Source organism: Equus przewalskii, chromosome 4 (genome assembly GCF_037783145.1).
Source record: "Equus przewalskii isolate Varuska chromosome 4, EquPr2, whole genome shotgun sequence".
NCBI lineage: Eukaryota > Metazoa > Chordata > Mammalia > Perissodactyla > Equidae > Equus > Equus przewalskii.
In genome coordinates, this window is record NC_091834.1 from 8675610 (window position 1) to 8689190 (window position 13581).

General features: G+C 39.6%; 1 protein-coding gene and 1 long non-coding RNA gene across 15 annotated transcripts in view; one reads left to right on the forward strand and one right to left on the reverse strand.

The window, feature by feature from the left end:
• The window catches only part of LOC103552449 (uncharacterized), a 176255-nt gene extending 166839 nt beyond the window's left edge, over positions 1-9416 (reverse strand). For 7 of the 13 annotated variants that reach the window (XR_011538943.1, XR_011538940.1, XR_011538938.1 and 4 more), the window contains exon 1: positions 9021-9254. This is a non-coding gene — a long non-coding RNA (uncharacterized lncRNA). Of the gene's footprint in view, positions 1-8651; positions 8721-9020; positions 9263-9287 lie in introns of those variants that run through there. The other 6 variants (XR_011538937.1, XR_011538941.1, XR_011538936.1 and 3 more) reach the window with 3 other exon arrangements.
• The window catches only part of STARD3NL (STARD3 N-terminal like), a 47620-nt gene continuing 43362 nt past the window's right edge, over positions 9324-13581 (forward strand). Inside the window, exon 1 of one of the 2 annotated variants that reach the window (XM_008508033.2) lies at positions 9324-9610. The gene's annotated coding sequence lies outside the window, so the exon portion shown is untranslated. The remainder of the gene's footprint in view (positions 9611-13581) is intronic. The other variant, XM_008508035.2, reaches the window with a different exon arrangement.

A 13581-nucleotide genomic window follows, 5' to 3' on the forward strand; every position in this document is an offset into this window, starting at 1 on the left:
TTTCCTTATTAACTAATAATGTTGAACATTTTTTCATGTTTTATTGGCCATTTGTAAATCTTCTTTGAATTAATGTCTATTCAAGTCTTTTGCACACTTTTAATTTGGTTATCTTTTGTCACAGAGTTGTGGGAGTTCTTTATGTAATGTGGATACTAGACTATTATTAAGTATATTATTTGCAAATATTTGATCCCATTCTGTAAGTTGTTTTTTCACTTTCTTGATACTGTTCTTTGATGCATAAAAGTTATTAGTTTTGATGAAGTTCAATTTATCTGTTTTTGTTGTTGTTTGTGCTTTTGTTGTCATATCTCAGAATCTACTGCCAAATCCAAGAACATGATGATTTACCCCTATGTTTTCTTTGAAGGGTTTTAAGGTTTTACCTCTTATATTTAGGCTATTGGCTCCTTTTGAGGTAACTTTTGTATATAGAGTGAGGTAGGGGTCCCGTTTCATTCTTTTACATGTTCATTTGTCCCAGCACCATTTGTTGAAGAGACTATTCTTTACCCCATTGAATCGTCTTGGCATCTTTCTTGAAAATCAACTGGCCATAGATATTTAAATTTATTTCTGGACTCTCAATTCTATTCCATTGATCTATATGTCTTTTTATTTCAATATCACACTGTCTTGATTACTGTAGCTTTGTTGTAAGTATTAAAATCAGGAAGCATGAATTCTCCAAATTTGTTCTTCATGTTCAAGATTGATTTGGCTATTAAGGACCCCTTGCAATTCTACATGAATTTAAGGATCAGCTTTTCCTTTTCTGGAAAAAGGCTACTGAAATATTGGTAGAGATTGCACTGAATCTTTAGCTGGCTTTGAGAATTATTGCCATCTTAACAACATTAATTTTTCAATCAATGAACATGGGATGTCAGTCCATTTATTTAGGTCTTCTTAAATTTCTTTCTGCAATGTCTTATAGTTTTTAGTATCCAAGTCTTTCACCTCATTGGTTAAATTTATTCCTAAGTTTTTTATTTATTTTTTGATACTAATGTAAATGAAATTGTCTTTTAAATTCCATTTTCATATTGTTCATTGCTGGTGTATAGAAACACATCTGATTTTTTGCATTGATCTTGTACCTGCAACTTTGCTAAATTCATTTATTAGCTCCAGTAGGATGGGTTTTTTTTTCAGACTCTTTGAGATTTTCTATATAGCCATACTGTCTGTGAATACATACAGTTTTACTTCTTCCATTCCAATTTGCATACCTTTTATTTCCACTCCATTCCTCCCCAACGCACGGAAGGGTCCCATTCTGGGAACACAGGCTGTCATCTTCAAGATCACTGCAGAGCCTGGGAGGGGGCTGGTCAAGGGCAAGTAAAAATACCCTCAAACTCTTCTACCATTATAAAGTTGCCTTTTCCTTGATTCAGCACTTGCTTGGTGGTTGTAAACATTTGTCTATTTTCCAGACTTCTGACAAATTTGATTCTGACAATTGCTGCTTAATTTTTCAATGCGTCTGTGGAGGAACAGGTCATTGGAGCTGCCTAGTCCACATTTTCACTAACGTCATTTCAAACATTCTTCTCGTGGCGCACAGCACTAGTTCAGGCTAACACTAAAAGAATATTATTCACACTTGTGAACATGCTCAATACATTTTGATCTATAATTGAGTATCTGCTATTAGAGCAACTTCCTGCTATTAATAATCACAATGCTGGATTAAGTTTGAAAAGGCAACAGTTGCATCCGAGAGTACCCAAAGCAGCTGGGTGAGAGTTTAGATATCTCATCTTGGATAGCCTAGTGGAGGTTTTTGTCACTGGCAGACATGCTATAAAACTTAATAAAGAATGAAATAATTTAAAATGTAATCCCAGGAATGCAAAAAGTAGCGAAAAGCAAAGTAAAATACAAATATATGGACAAATCTAAATGAATATTGTCTATATAAAATGAAATAATATTTTGTCGGGTTTTAAAATAATTAAATAGAATCAAAATACACAACAGGGCATGACCTGATGGTGTAGTGGTTAAGTTCATACGTTCCACTTCAGCGGCCTGGGGTTCACCAGTTTGGATCCCGGATGTGGACCTATGCACTGCTTGTCAAGCCATGCTGTGGTAGGCGTCCCCCATATAAAGTAGAGGAAGATGGGCATGGATGTTAGCTTGGGGCCAGGCTTCCTCAGCAAAAAGAGGGGGGTTGGCAGCACATGTTAGCTCAGGGCTAATCTTCCCCAGGAAAAAAAATACACAACAGTTGCACAAAAATCAGGAGTTAGGTAAATGAAATTAAAGTGTTCTAAAGTCTTTGCTTTGTCCAGAAACTAGAAAAAGTATTAATTTATAGTAGATTCTAATAAGTCAAAGATTCATTTTATAATGAAAAAGACAGAGTAAGAAAAATATACACAACACATATATCTGACATAAAAATCAGATCTACACTATAGAAAAACCTAGAAATTGTCAGGAATCAGAAGCGGCCACCCCAAAATGTGTCTCTTTGGCTTGATAATTTTTAAGCACAAAAGACTCTGAAAGAAACTTTGACCTCCCCCTCAACTGTCTAAAAGAATTTACAATAGACAGGTCTGTTCCAGGAAGGGGCTAATACCAGAGGATAACTGTAATATAATGTAAAACGTGTCTCTCAGGTCACACTGTCTGTAGTTGGCCCATTGACATTTCCATCTCCATGTAAATTGCCTTCCACCCAAATCCTCCATTGTCTTTAGCTGAAGATGACATTTAAGCTGGCAGCTCTGCCATTTTGGCAAGTTGCCCAGTTTCCTGGGTTTCCTCCATATATGCATGTTACAAAGCTCTGTTTGATTTTCTCCTACTACTCAGTCTCATGTCAGTTTAATTCGTAGCCCAGCCAGAAGGACCTAGAGAGGGTAGAGGATTTCTTCTCCCCTACAAAATAAATAAGAAAAAGACAGATAATTTAAAAATGGGCAAAAGACTTGAACAGGCATTTCACAAAAAAGAATATTCAAATGACACACGCACACATGAAAAGGTGTTAAGCTCTTTTTGTCATCCAGGGAGTGCATGTTAGAGCCAATGTGATAGCCCTTCATATGCATCAGAATGTATAACATTATAAAAAAACCTCCATGCTGTTTTCCATAGTGGCTGCACCATTTTACATTCCCCCCAACAGTGTACAATGATTCAACATTTCTCTACATCCTTGCCAACATTTGTTATCTTTTGTTAATATCCATCCTAATGGTGTGAGGTGATATCTCATGGTGTTTTTGATTTGCATTTCTCTGATGATTAGTAATGTTAAGCACCTTTTCATATATCTCTTGACAATTGTATGTCTTCTTTGGAGAAATGTCTATTCAAGTCTTTTGTCCAGTTTTTAATGGGGTTGTTATTATTTTTCTTGCTAAAGAGCTGTAGGAATTGCTTCCATTTTTTTGGAAATTAACACCTTATCAAATACGTGGTTTGCAAATATTTTCTTCCATTTTCAGGTTAACTTTTCACTCTGCTGATTTTTTCCTTTACTGTGAAGAAACTTCTTAGTTTTACGTAGTCCCACTTGTCTATGTCTACATTTGTTTCCTGTGCTTTTGGTGTCATATCCACATATCCATGAAATCTTTGCAAAGACTAATGTCACGAAGCTTTCCCCATTTTCCTATAGGAGTTTGACAGTTTCAGGCCTTATGTTTAAGTCTTTAATCCATTTTGAGTTGATTTTTGTGTATGTTGTAAGATAGATGTCCATTTTCATCCTTTTACATGTCAATATCCAGTTTCCCAACACTATTTTTGAAGAGACAATTATTTTCCCATTGTGTATGTTTAGCACCCTTGCTGAAGATCAGATGCCTGTATACGTGTGGGTTTATTTCTGGGTTCTTCATTTTGTTCCATTGGTCTATATGTCTGTCTCTAGGACACCATCATAGTGTTTTGACTACAGTGACTTTAAAATCACGAAGTGTGATGTCCCCAGCTTTGTTCTTCCTTCCTAAGGTTGCTTTCGCTATTCTAGGTCTTTTGTTCTTCCATATGAATTTTAGGGGTTTTTTTTATTTCTGTAGAAAATGCCATTGGAATTTTGACAGGAATAGCATTGAATATGTAGATTGCTTTGGGTAGTATGGGCATTTTAACAGTATTGTCTTCCAATCCATTAATGCAAGATGTCTTTCCATTTGTGTTTTCTTTAATTTCTTTCATCAGAATATTGTAGTTTTTAGTGTACAAATCTTTCACCTCCTTGGTTGGATTTATTTCTAAATACTTTATTGTTTTTGATGCTATTGTAAATAAGATTGTTTTCCTAATTTCCCTTTTGGGTAGTTCATTGGAAATTCAACTTATTTTTGTATGTTGATTTTGTATAATGCAACATACCTCGATTCATTTATTAGTTCTAACAGGTGTGTGCATGCGTGCGTGTGTGTGTAATCTTCAGGGTTTTCTATATATAAGACCACGTCATCTGCAAATGGAGACATCTTTACTTCTCCCTTTCCAATTTGGATGCCATTTACTTCTTTTTCTTGCCTAATTGCTCTAGCTAGGACTGAGAGTGGGCACCCTTACCTGGTTCCTGATATTAGAGGAAAAGTTTTCAGTTTTTCACCATTAGTATGATGTTAGCTGTGGGCTTGTCATATATAGCGGTTGTCATGTTGAGGTACATTCTTTCTGTTTCTAATTTGCTGAGAGTTTTTATCATAACAGATGTTCAATTTTATCAAATAAATTTCTGCATCTACTAAGATGATCATACAATTTTTCTCCTTCATCCTGTTAATGTGCTATATCATATTTATTGATTTGTGTATGTCAAACCATCTTGGCATCCCAGGAATAAATTCCATTTGATCATGGTGTATGATCCTTATAACGTGCTGTTGAATTCTGTTTGCTAGAATTTTTGTTACAGATTTCTGCATCTAGAAGTTTTTCACATACTTTTGCATTTACGTTCATCAAAGATATCATCGTGGAATTTTCTTTTCTTGTAGAGTCTTTTTCTAGTTTTGGTATCAGCATAATGCAGGCCTTGTACAGTGAGTTTGGAAGTGTTGCCTCCTGTTCAACTTTTTGGAAGCCTTTGAGAAGGACTGGTGTTAATTCTTCACTGGTAAATTTACCAGTGAAGCCATCTGGTCCTCGACTTTTCTTTGTTGGGAGGTTTTTGATTACCGATTTGATTTCCTTACTTGTTACGGGTCTGTTCATATTTTCTATTTCTTCTACAATATGATCCAGAAATTTCACTCCTGGGTAAATGTCCAAAAGAATTGAAATCAGGATCTCAAAGAGATATCTGCACTGCCACACTTATTACAGCATGATTCACAATAGTCAAGATTTGGCAACAACCCACATTTCCAACAACAGACAAATGGATAAAGTGTGGTATATGCATACAATAGAAAGTTATTTGGCCTTAAAAGAGAAGGAAATCCCACCATTTGTGACACCACGGATGGACCTGGAAAACATTATGAATTTTTTTAAGCATTTAAAAAGTAAAAGTGGGTGGCCCCGTGGCTAAGTGGTTAAGTTCGTGTGCTCCACTTCACTGGCCCAGGGTTTCACTGGTTCAGATCTTGGGCAAGGATCTAGCACCGCTCATCAAGCCATGCTGAAGCGGTGTCCCACACAGCACAACCAGAAGGACGTACAACTAGAACATATACAACTATGTACTGGGGGGCTTTGTGGAGAAGAAGAAAAAAAAGATTGGCAAGAGATGTTAGCTCAGGGCCAAACTTTAAAAAAAAAAAAAGTAAAAGTGAATATTATCTATACCACTACATTTTCATCAAAATTCATTTTTCATTTTAATTGTCCTTTTATATAAGTAATAATTGCTTTCACTAAAGCAAAAGCTAAAGTGCTAATCTATGCACTTCTGGCCTTTCAAATTTAATTGGGTGACAAAGGATTGCATGATCTAGTTCTAATTGCTTAAAAGGCATGTGATAGCTCAGTTGCACAACCAGAGACATCTTCTTAACCTGACATTGCTTCATTTGACTGAATCATCAGTTTTCTTACAGGGCCACCCAGTGGGGAAGCGGTTAAGTTTGCATGCCCTGCTTCAGCAGCCCAGGGTTTGCCAGCTCGGATCCTGGGCGTGGACCTATGCACCGCTGATCAAGCCATGCTGTGGCAGACATCCCCCATATAAAGTAGAGGCAGATGGGCATGGATGTTAGCTCAGGGCCAATCTTCTTCAGCACAAAGGGGAGGATTGGCGGCAGATGTTAGCTCAGGGCTAATCTTCTTCAAAAAAACCCCCACAAAACGGCATCTGTCTTGTCTAGACAATTCCTTGGGATTTCTGGAATGTAAAATTCAGGGCCAAAACTTCTTCCACACCACATGGGCAGCTGTGGGACCTCAGAGCCTGAACCTGAGTGGGTAGAGAAGTTTGCAATTTCAGGTGCTGGGCCTGGGGACATCAAAGGTGAGGAATGGGTCAGGCTGCATTCGGGGATGGGGCAAAGGCAACCCACAGTTGCTGTGGCACCTCTTACCTGCTTGTGGCCCTCTCATGACAACCATTCAACCACATGAGGGACAAACACGGAGGGCCAGCCCAGCTTGAGGCTCAAACGGGGTTTGGGGTGAGGAACCAGAGATATCACATTGCCATGGAAAACACTATGCCTGGAATTAAGTCAGTCACAGAAAAACAAATACTGCATGATTCCACTTACCTGAAGTATCTAGAATAGCCAAATTAATAGAAGCAGAGAATAGAATGGTGGTAGCAGGGGGACGGGGGAGGGGAAAATGAAGAATTTTTCAATGGTTAAAGAGTTACAGTTATATACAAAATGAATAAGTTCTAGAGATCTTCTGTACAACATTGTGCACGTGGTTAGCAATAGGGCGTTGTGCACTTAAAAGCTTGTTAGGAAGGCAGCTCTCATGCTATGTGCTCTTAGCACCAAAAAAAGCAAAGGGACACAAGAAATCTTTTGATGGTGATGGTTATGTTTACTACCTTGTTTGTGGCGATGGTATCCTGGGTGTATGCATATGTCCAAACTCATTAAAACGCATACATTAAACATATGCAACTTTTTGTATATTCCGTTTGTCTCAATAAAGTTGAAAACAAAAAACAAACAAAAAAGATGAGCACAAAACAAAACTGGGAATAGCAGGTGTTGACAAAGTTGTGGAGCAACTGGAATTTTCATTCACTGCCAGTAGGTTGTAAATTGGTAAATCAAAAAACTATTTGGCAGTGTCTACTAATACTGAATACATGCATATCCTGTGACACAGTAATATTACTCCCAGGTATATACGATAGTTCCCCCTTATCTACAGTTTGCTCCCCATAGTTTCAGTTATCTGTGATCAACTGCAGCCTGAAAATATAGAATAAGCTATTTAGAGACCGCAGTCACATAGCTTTTATTACAGTATATTGTTACAATTGCTCTATTTCATTGCTATTATTGTTAAGCTCTTACTGTGCCTAATTTATAAATTAAACCTTATCATAGTTACGGTGTATAGGTAAAAACATAGTATATATAGGGTTCAGTACTATCTGTGCTTTCAGCCATCCCCTGGGGTCTTGGAACGTATCCCCCACACACAAGGTACCACTGTGCCAAAATCAAATGTGTAACTACATCTATCAATAGACAGGGACCAGAATACTCATAGCAGCATCAACTGTAGTCACTCCAAACTTTAAACAACCTCATGCCAAGCAATATTAGAACAGATAAAGAGATTTTGGGATTATATACAAAAATGAAAATGAATAAACTACTACTACATTCTTCAATATGGATCAATCTTACAAATATATTACTGAGTGAAAAGAGCCACATAAGAGTACATAGTATGTGCGTCCACTTATCAGCATTGAAAAACAGGCAAAACTAATTCTGGTGGTAAAATTCAGAAAAGTGGCTATTTGTGTGTAGGAGTGCATCTACTAAGACCAAGCATGAGGAGAGATTCTATATTGCTGGCAAACGTTTAAAGTCCTGGTTTAGATAGTTACATGAGTTCATTAACTTTGTTATCAAGATATACACTCATGATTATCACACTTCTTTTGTACATGTCATCCTTTTAAAAATTTTCACACTCGTCAATTCAGAAAATTTTAAAAACTGCATTTTACCAATTTTGGCGAGGGTGCAGGGAAAGGGTTGGGGTAGGAGTGTAAATTGTAACAGCTACTTGGAAGAGCAAATGGAGAGAATCTACTACTAGGATTCAAAATGTGCATCGTGTAGGCAGCACTTTCGCTTGTTGGTATCTCTACCCTAGAGAACACCTGGATATAAGTACAAAAGGGGACATATACTTAGTTGAAGGTAGCACTGCTTCTTTTAAAAAACAAAAGAAACAAATTACATGTCCAAGGGTAGGGGAATCATAAATTTTACCTAATATTCTGAGGACTACCACACAGTAGTTTAAAAGAAGGGGGTACTTTATACATAGACGTGGAAAGATGTCAAGGATATAATGTCGACTGGCCAAAAAAATAACATCTACACATATGTAAATACATAGGAAATAGGAGTCATCAAATAGGGACTGGGTTTGTAATTAGCGCCTGAAAAGGATTTTAGCCTAATTTGTAATCTTTAAATTTACGGTTACGTGTAATTTAAAATTAATAATAGCAGTCGGCCCACCTTTAGAAGAATATCCAAGGAGTCAGCAACACTGATTGCCCCTAATAGACGAAGTGACTGCCTGAGGAACTGGAAGCAAAAGGAGAATTTTCACCGTATAACCCTCTATACCTTTAAATATTTGAAGGATACAAATGTAGCATCTATTGGTAAAAAGTTTAATTAAAATTTAAAGGTAACCAATTAAAATAATAATTAAAAGATGCCCAATCTCGTGGGAAAACACACAAATAAAATGAAATTTGACTATTAAGATGGAGGTGTTACTTATGCAAGAGGAGCACAGAGAAAGGGTCTCCTAAACAGGTTTCGGGAACTTGAGATTTCAAAGTGGAAGTCACGCTTTAACAGAGAAATGGAATGTCCTACTTTTTCATTCCCGGAGAGCTCAGTGCGAGGTGCCCGGGGGCCCTGAAATCCAGTTCTGTGATTATTTTCCACGAGCTGAAGCCTAAATCTCCACGAAAAGACTGGAGAAAAGCGGATGCAGTAGAAATGCCCGAGGAGGAAACGACGCCTAACAAAACGGTGGGCAACAAGACTCCGAAAAGCGCAACCGTCTCTACGCTCTCAAACCCCGGGATCCAGATTTCCACACTTTCCTCCCGCCCTCTCCCGCCTTCCCGCGTCGCTTACTGGGCAGGAGATGACTGACAGATCCACAAACCAATCGCTGGCTCTGCTACGGGGCACTCAGGCCCCCAGCTCGGTCTTTGGTCCCTCGGGCGAGATGCGGACTCTGTGCGTCGACGTCAGCGTGCTGACGTCACGGGCCGGGGACTCGAGTTGGTCCGGGGGCGACTGGCTCCGGGCGGAGGGCTGCGCGTCGCCTGCCGGGCTCGGTCCCTGGGCCCAGGTTCCGCCCCGCCGAGCCCCGCCCCTCCGCCCGCCAGAGCCCCCGCGGGCGTGATCGCGGAGCCGCTGGCCCTGGGGCGGCCGGCCCGGAACCGCTCGACCAGGTAGGCTGGGTCGCTCGCCACCCTATTTGACAGATTGGAAAACTGAGTCACCCGGGGTCAGATGCCTTCCCCCGGGGCTCAGAGGAGGCCGCGAACGGAGGCCAGAGCGGGGGCGTCTGCTTCTGTTTGCTCAGCCCTGCACTGTCGTCCGGGGAGGAGGAGGGGCTAGGCAGGCTGTTTATATAAAGGATACAGAAGTGAAGTTGCAGAATGCCCAGCCCCACCGCCTCCAGGGCTTGCTGGGATTCAGGGGACGGATGCAGGTAGTGAGGTCTCCGTTCCTTCGCCTCGAGGAGTCCTCGGTGGGGTCCAGCCCCGTGCTGGCGCCGTGGGCCCTCCAGAGTGACCAAGAATGGTGGATGGGGGATGCGTGGGTTATACAGACAAGGTCGGCTGCTGGCCTCTTATTCCTTAAGAAAAGCTGTGTTCAAAACAAAACAAAATTTAAAAAGCGCAAGCCAGGGGCGTTGTGGTTGTGATTTCAGTTTGCTGCCTTGCCCACTCATGGGGCCATGTTTTGCAATCTCAGCATGCTGACTTATGGTTTGGAATTAAAAGGTGATCTTTTTCTCTTTTAGTTCGAACATGGGTTAACATAGTGGAACTTCTCTTACCATTTCCTTAATGTGCCAATTTCACCATGTCATTTGTCTTCTATTTCACAGATGAAATCACTGAATTCATCATTTGACTCGGTAATAATTTGGATAAGTTTAGCAAGGTAACAGAGTAACAGGTTTAACCTCAAATATACTGGAATTAGTTCAGTTTGTCTCAGAATTCTGAGAATGGTTCTGGAAGATAATTCCCATCTATATTCCATCTCCCCATACACCTGCTCTTTCTAGAAGCAGGATCTCACAAACAAAACAGCTTATGGTACCATTGCTTTATTTATGGATTCTAATAACATGGGGCATAATTCATGCTCATGAAGGAAAATGTGTACTGTGCAATATATGCACATATATATGATATTTTGTACTGTCATGAAAAATCCGTTCTCTTTAAATCTTACTATCGCAAACATTGGCCTTTTAAGACTGCATTATTGCATAAAACTGCATTAAAGAAATGAAATTAAAGCCACTTCAGGGGACATTTCCTTCCTTATGTTCAGTGAAGGATGGTAATTATTATCATTTGAATTTGTTCTTTGGACAAGTTTATCTGATGAGTGCCTCATCCCTGCTACACTTTCTTTTAGGTGTTGAGGATTGAGTGCTGAAAAATTTAGATAAGGTTCCTGCTCTCAGAGACCTTACATTTTGGTGGAGATACAATAAACATGTAAACAAAAATGACAATCTTAGATAATGATCAACGCTAGAAAAATAGTACAGAGTAAGAGGCTAGAGCGTGACTGGGATGTAGGTGGAAATTTAGATGTGGTGGTCATGGAAGACTTCCTTGAGGAAGTGACAGTTTGGGTGAGACGTTTAGAATGAGTCAGCCGTGGGAAGATCTGGTGGAAGTTTCCGGGCAGACATAACAGTGCAGAGGAGCTAAAGCAAAAATGAGCTTGGCCTGCTCCAGGGATGGAAGCGAAGCTGTGTGGCTGGAGTGGAGTGAACCTAGGGGAGGCTGAGGTCCCCAACAGAGGTGGGAGATGACACCCGAGTGGTGGGCAGGAGCAGGGTTGTGTGAACCCCGCCTGTGTAAGAATTGCAGGGGGGGAAGGAAATAGGATTTGTGTATTGCCAAAGCCCTGTTTATTTTCTTTAGTGGCACTCGTAGACTCTGACCAGCTCTGCTTTATTTTCATTATGAAATCAGTGCAGTAATTCATTATATACTTTTTCGCCAATGGTCCTCTTTCTTAATGGAAAGATGTCTTCTTCCCTCAAGCACTGTGTCCCCCATGCTGTTTCTTTCCTGTTCGTTGTTATTATGTGCAGGACTCTAAGCCTCTGCTTACCTTCAGCTTCCTGCTTTTATCCTTCCTGCTCCCAACCATGAGTCCCCTCCAGTATTATCTTTATGTGCTCCCCCTTGGGGAAAGGACTGGCGGTCAGTGCTTGCTCTTCTCCAACCTCAGTTCTAGGAAACTGCATTGTCAAGTGGATGACCTTTTTCCGTTAGAACTTTTATTACTGACTAGAGACTTAAAGTCTGCCTTTATTTAGTGCTTACAGTGTGCCAGATGCATTACATACATTCTAATCCTTCCAACATCTTGCAAAGGTAAATATTATCCCTTCCAGATCAAAAAGGAAGCTTACACGTAAGGCCACCCAGTTAGTACTGAGGGAGCCTAGATTTGAACACGCCAATTAGCCTGCCCCAAAGCCTGATTCACTGCTTTCCTGAGTATATATACAACAGCAGCTACAGATCTCTGTTGTTGGAAATTATATTTTATGAAATAGCCTTGTAGAGATCGTGATTCAATCCTCTCAGTTTAAAGCTGGGGCTGTCGAGGCCATAAATGTTCAGTGATTAAGACATAACTGGCACCAAATTCTCACCCTGTGGATTCTCAGCTTAGTGTTTTTTCTGCTGTACTTACTTCATGAAGGTTTCATCACGAAGGGTTTCCATACATATAAAAATATAGTATTTCAACATCGTGAATTTACTGTCCATAAAGTCATACAAGGTAATTTTAAAAGATGAAACAGTGCTGCTTCTTGGGCCAAAATAGTCCTTTGCTATATTTCCTTCCCTTTTCTCAGGAATGAGCAGCTGTAAACTTTCTGGATGAATCTTTGGTTTCTGTTAGTAGAAAGTGGCATCAAAATAACTATAAAATTGGTTTTAATTTCACACATCTTTGAAAGGGAGTTTAAAATTTGTTACTGTTTTCCCAGCTTTAACCTTATGCTTACGAATGAATATTGCGTAGAGTTTGCTAGTTCATAGTTTCTGTTGGCAAGTGGAGTTTCTTTCTATGATTGAGGAAGTCCCTGTGTCAGTTCAGGGATATAACTTCTCTTTCTTAGTAATATATTATCATTTTAAAAAATAGGTAAAAATCACTTTATAAATTATATGGTTGAAAAGTGGGTTACTATGTTCCTACCATTTAAAGATACCCATTGTTTATTTCTAGGGCTTGCTTATTTTATTAATTATGATTGGGATGTGGTAGATAAATAACAGTAAACTAAAAAATAGTTTACTTTCTGGTGGCTTTTTGATTTTCCTGTAACTTTATAGAAATTGTCTTTTTTCATTAGTCAAATTAGAGTAATGTTAATGGAATTAACGCCTTCTTTCTTAAATGTTGGAAGATATTTCACTTTAGGCAAAGGAGAGCTTTTGCTCTTTAAGCCATCTGCTGGATACTTTGACCAAATATCTCTGTTCTTTAAGATTGTTCATGCCCTGATGTGCATGTTCTGAAGATCCAGGTGGTTGTGATTTGGCCTCAAATTATAGTCCCATCCTTCCACCGTGAACCCAGTGTCCCAGACTGGACTCCTGCCTTTCCAGCTTCAGTGCCTCTGCCTGTGCTCTGTCTGCAGCCTGGAGTGCCTAGTGGGTGGACACATCCAGCCAGCCAAAGTTCCCCCTGCCCCTCTCTGTCGGTCTGTGCTGCTTCCTCAATGAGATCGTTCCTCTGCCTCTTTAATGGAAGTGTTCTCTTTCACGTACTTTTGGGAGTCTTTCTCTGTGCCGCAGTTTACCAATCTTGATATCTTTTGTAGTGCACTGTTTTGTATATGGGTGTTCAAGTATGTGTTGGCCTGAACTTAAAAGAGACTTAATAGTTATGTTATCCATGCAGAGTTTTTTGTAGATTGTAGAGCTGTTTAGTTTTGTTGGTGCTTTTATTGCCTCGTCTTTGAGAGAAGCACTGTTATGCTTTTCTTGGCTTTGATTCAACAGAACCTCTTTCCTGTTTCAGTTAAGGGCCTGACTTCTACCTTTACCAATGGGTCCCTTGAGAGGAACTCAAATCTTTGGGTTGTAAATGTTAAAGGCACATGGTTGCAAATAAAAACCATCGTTCTCTGTGTTTATAGTAT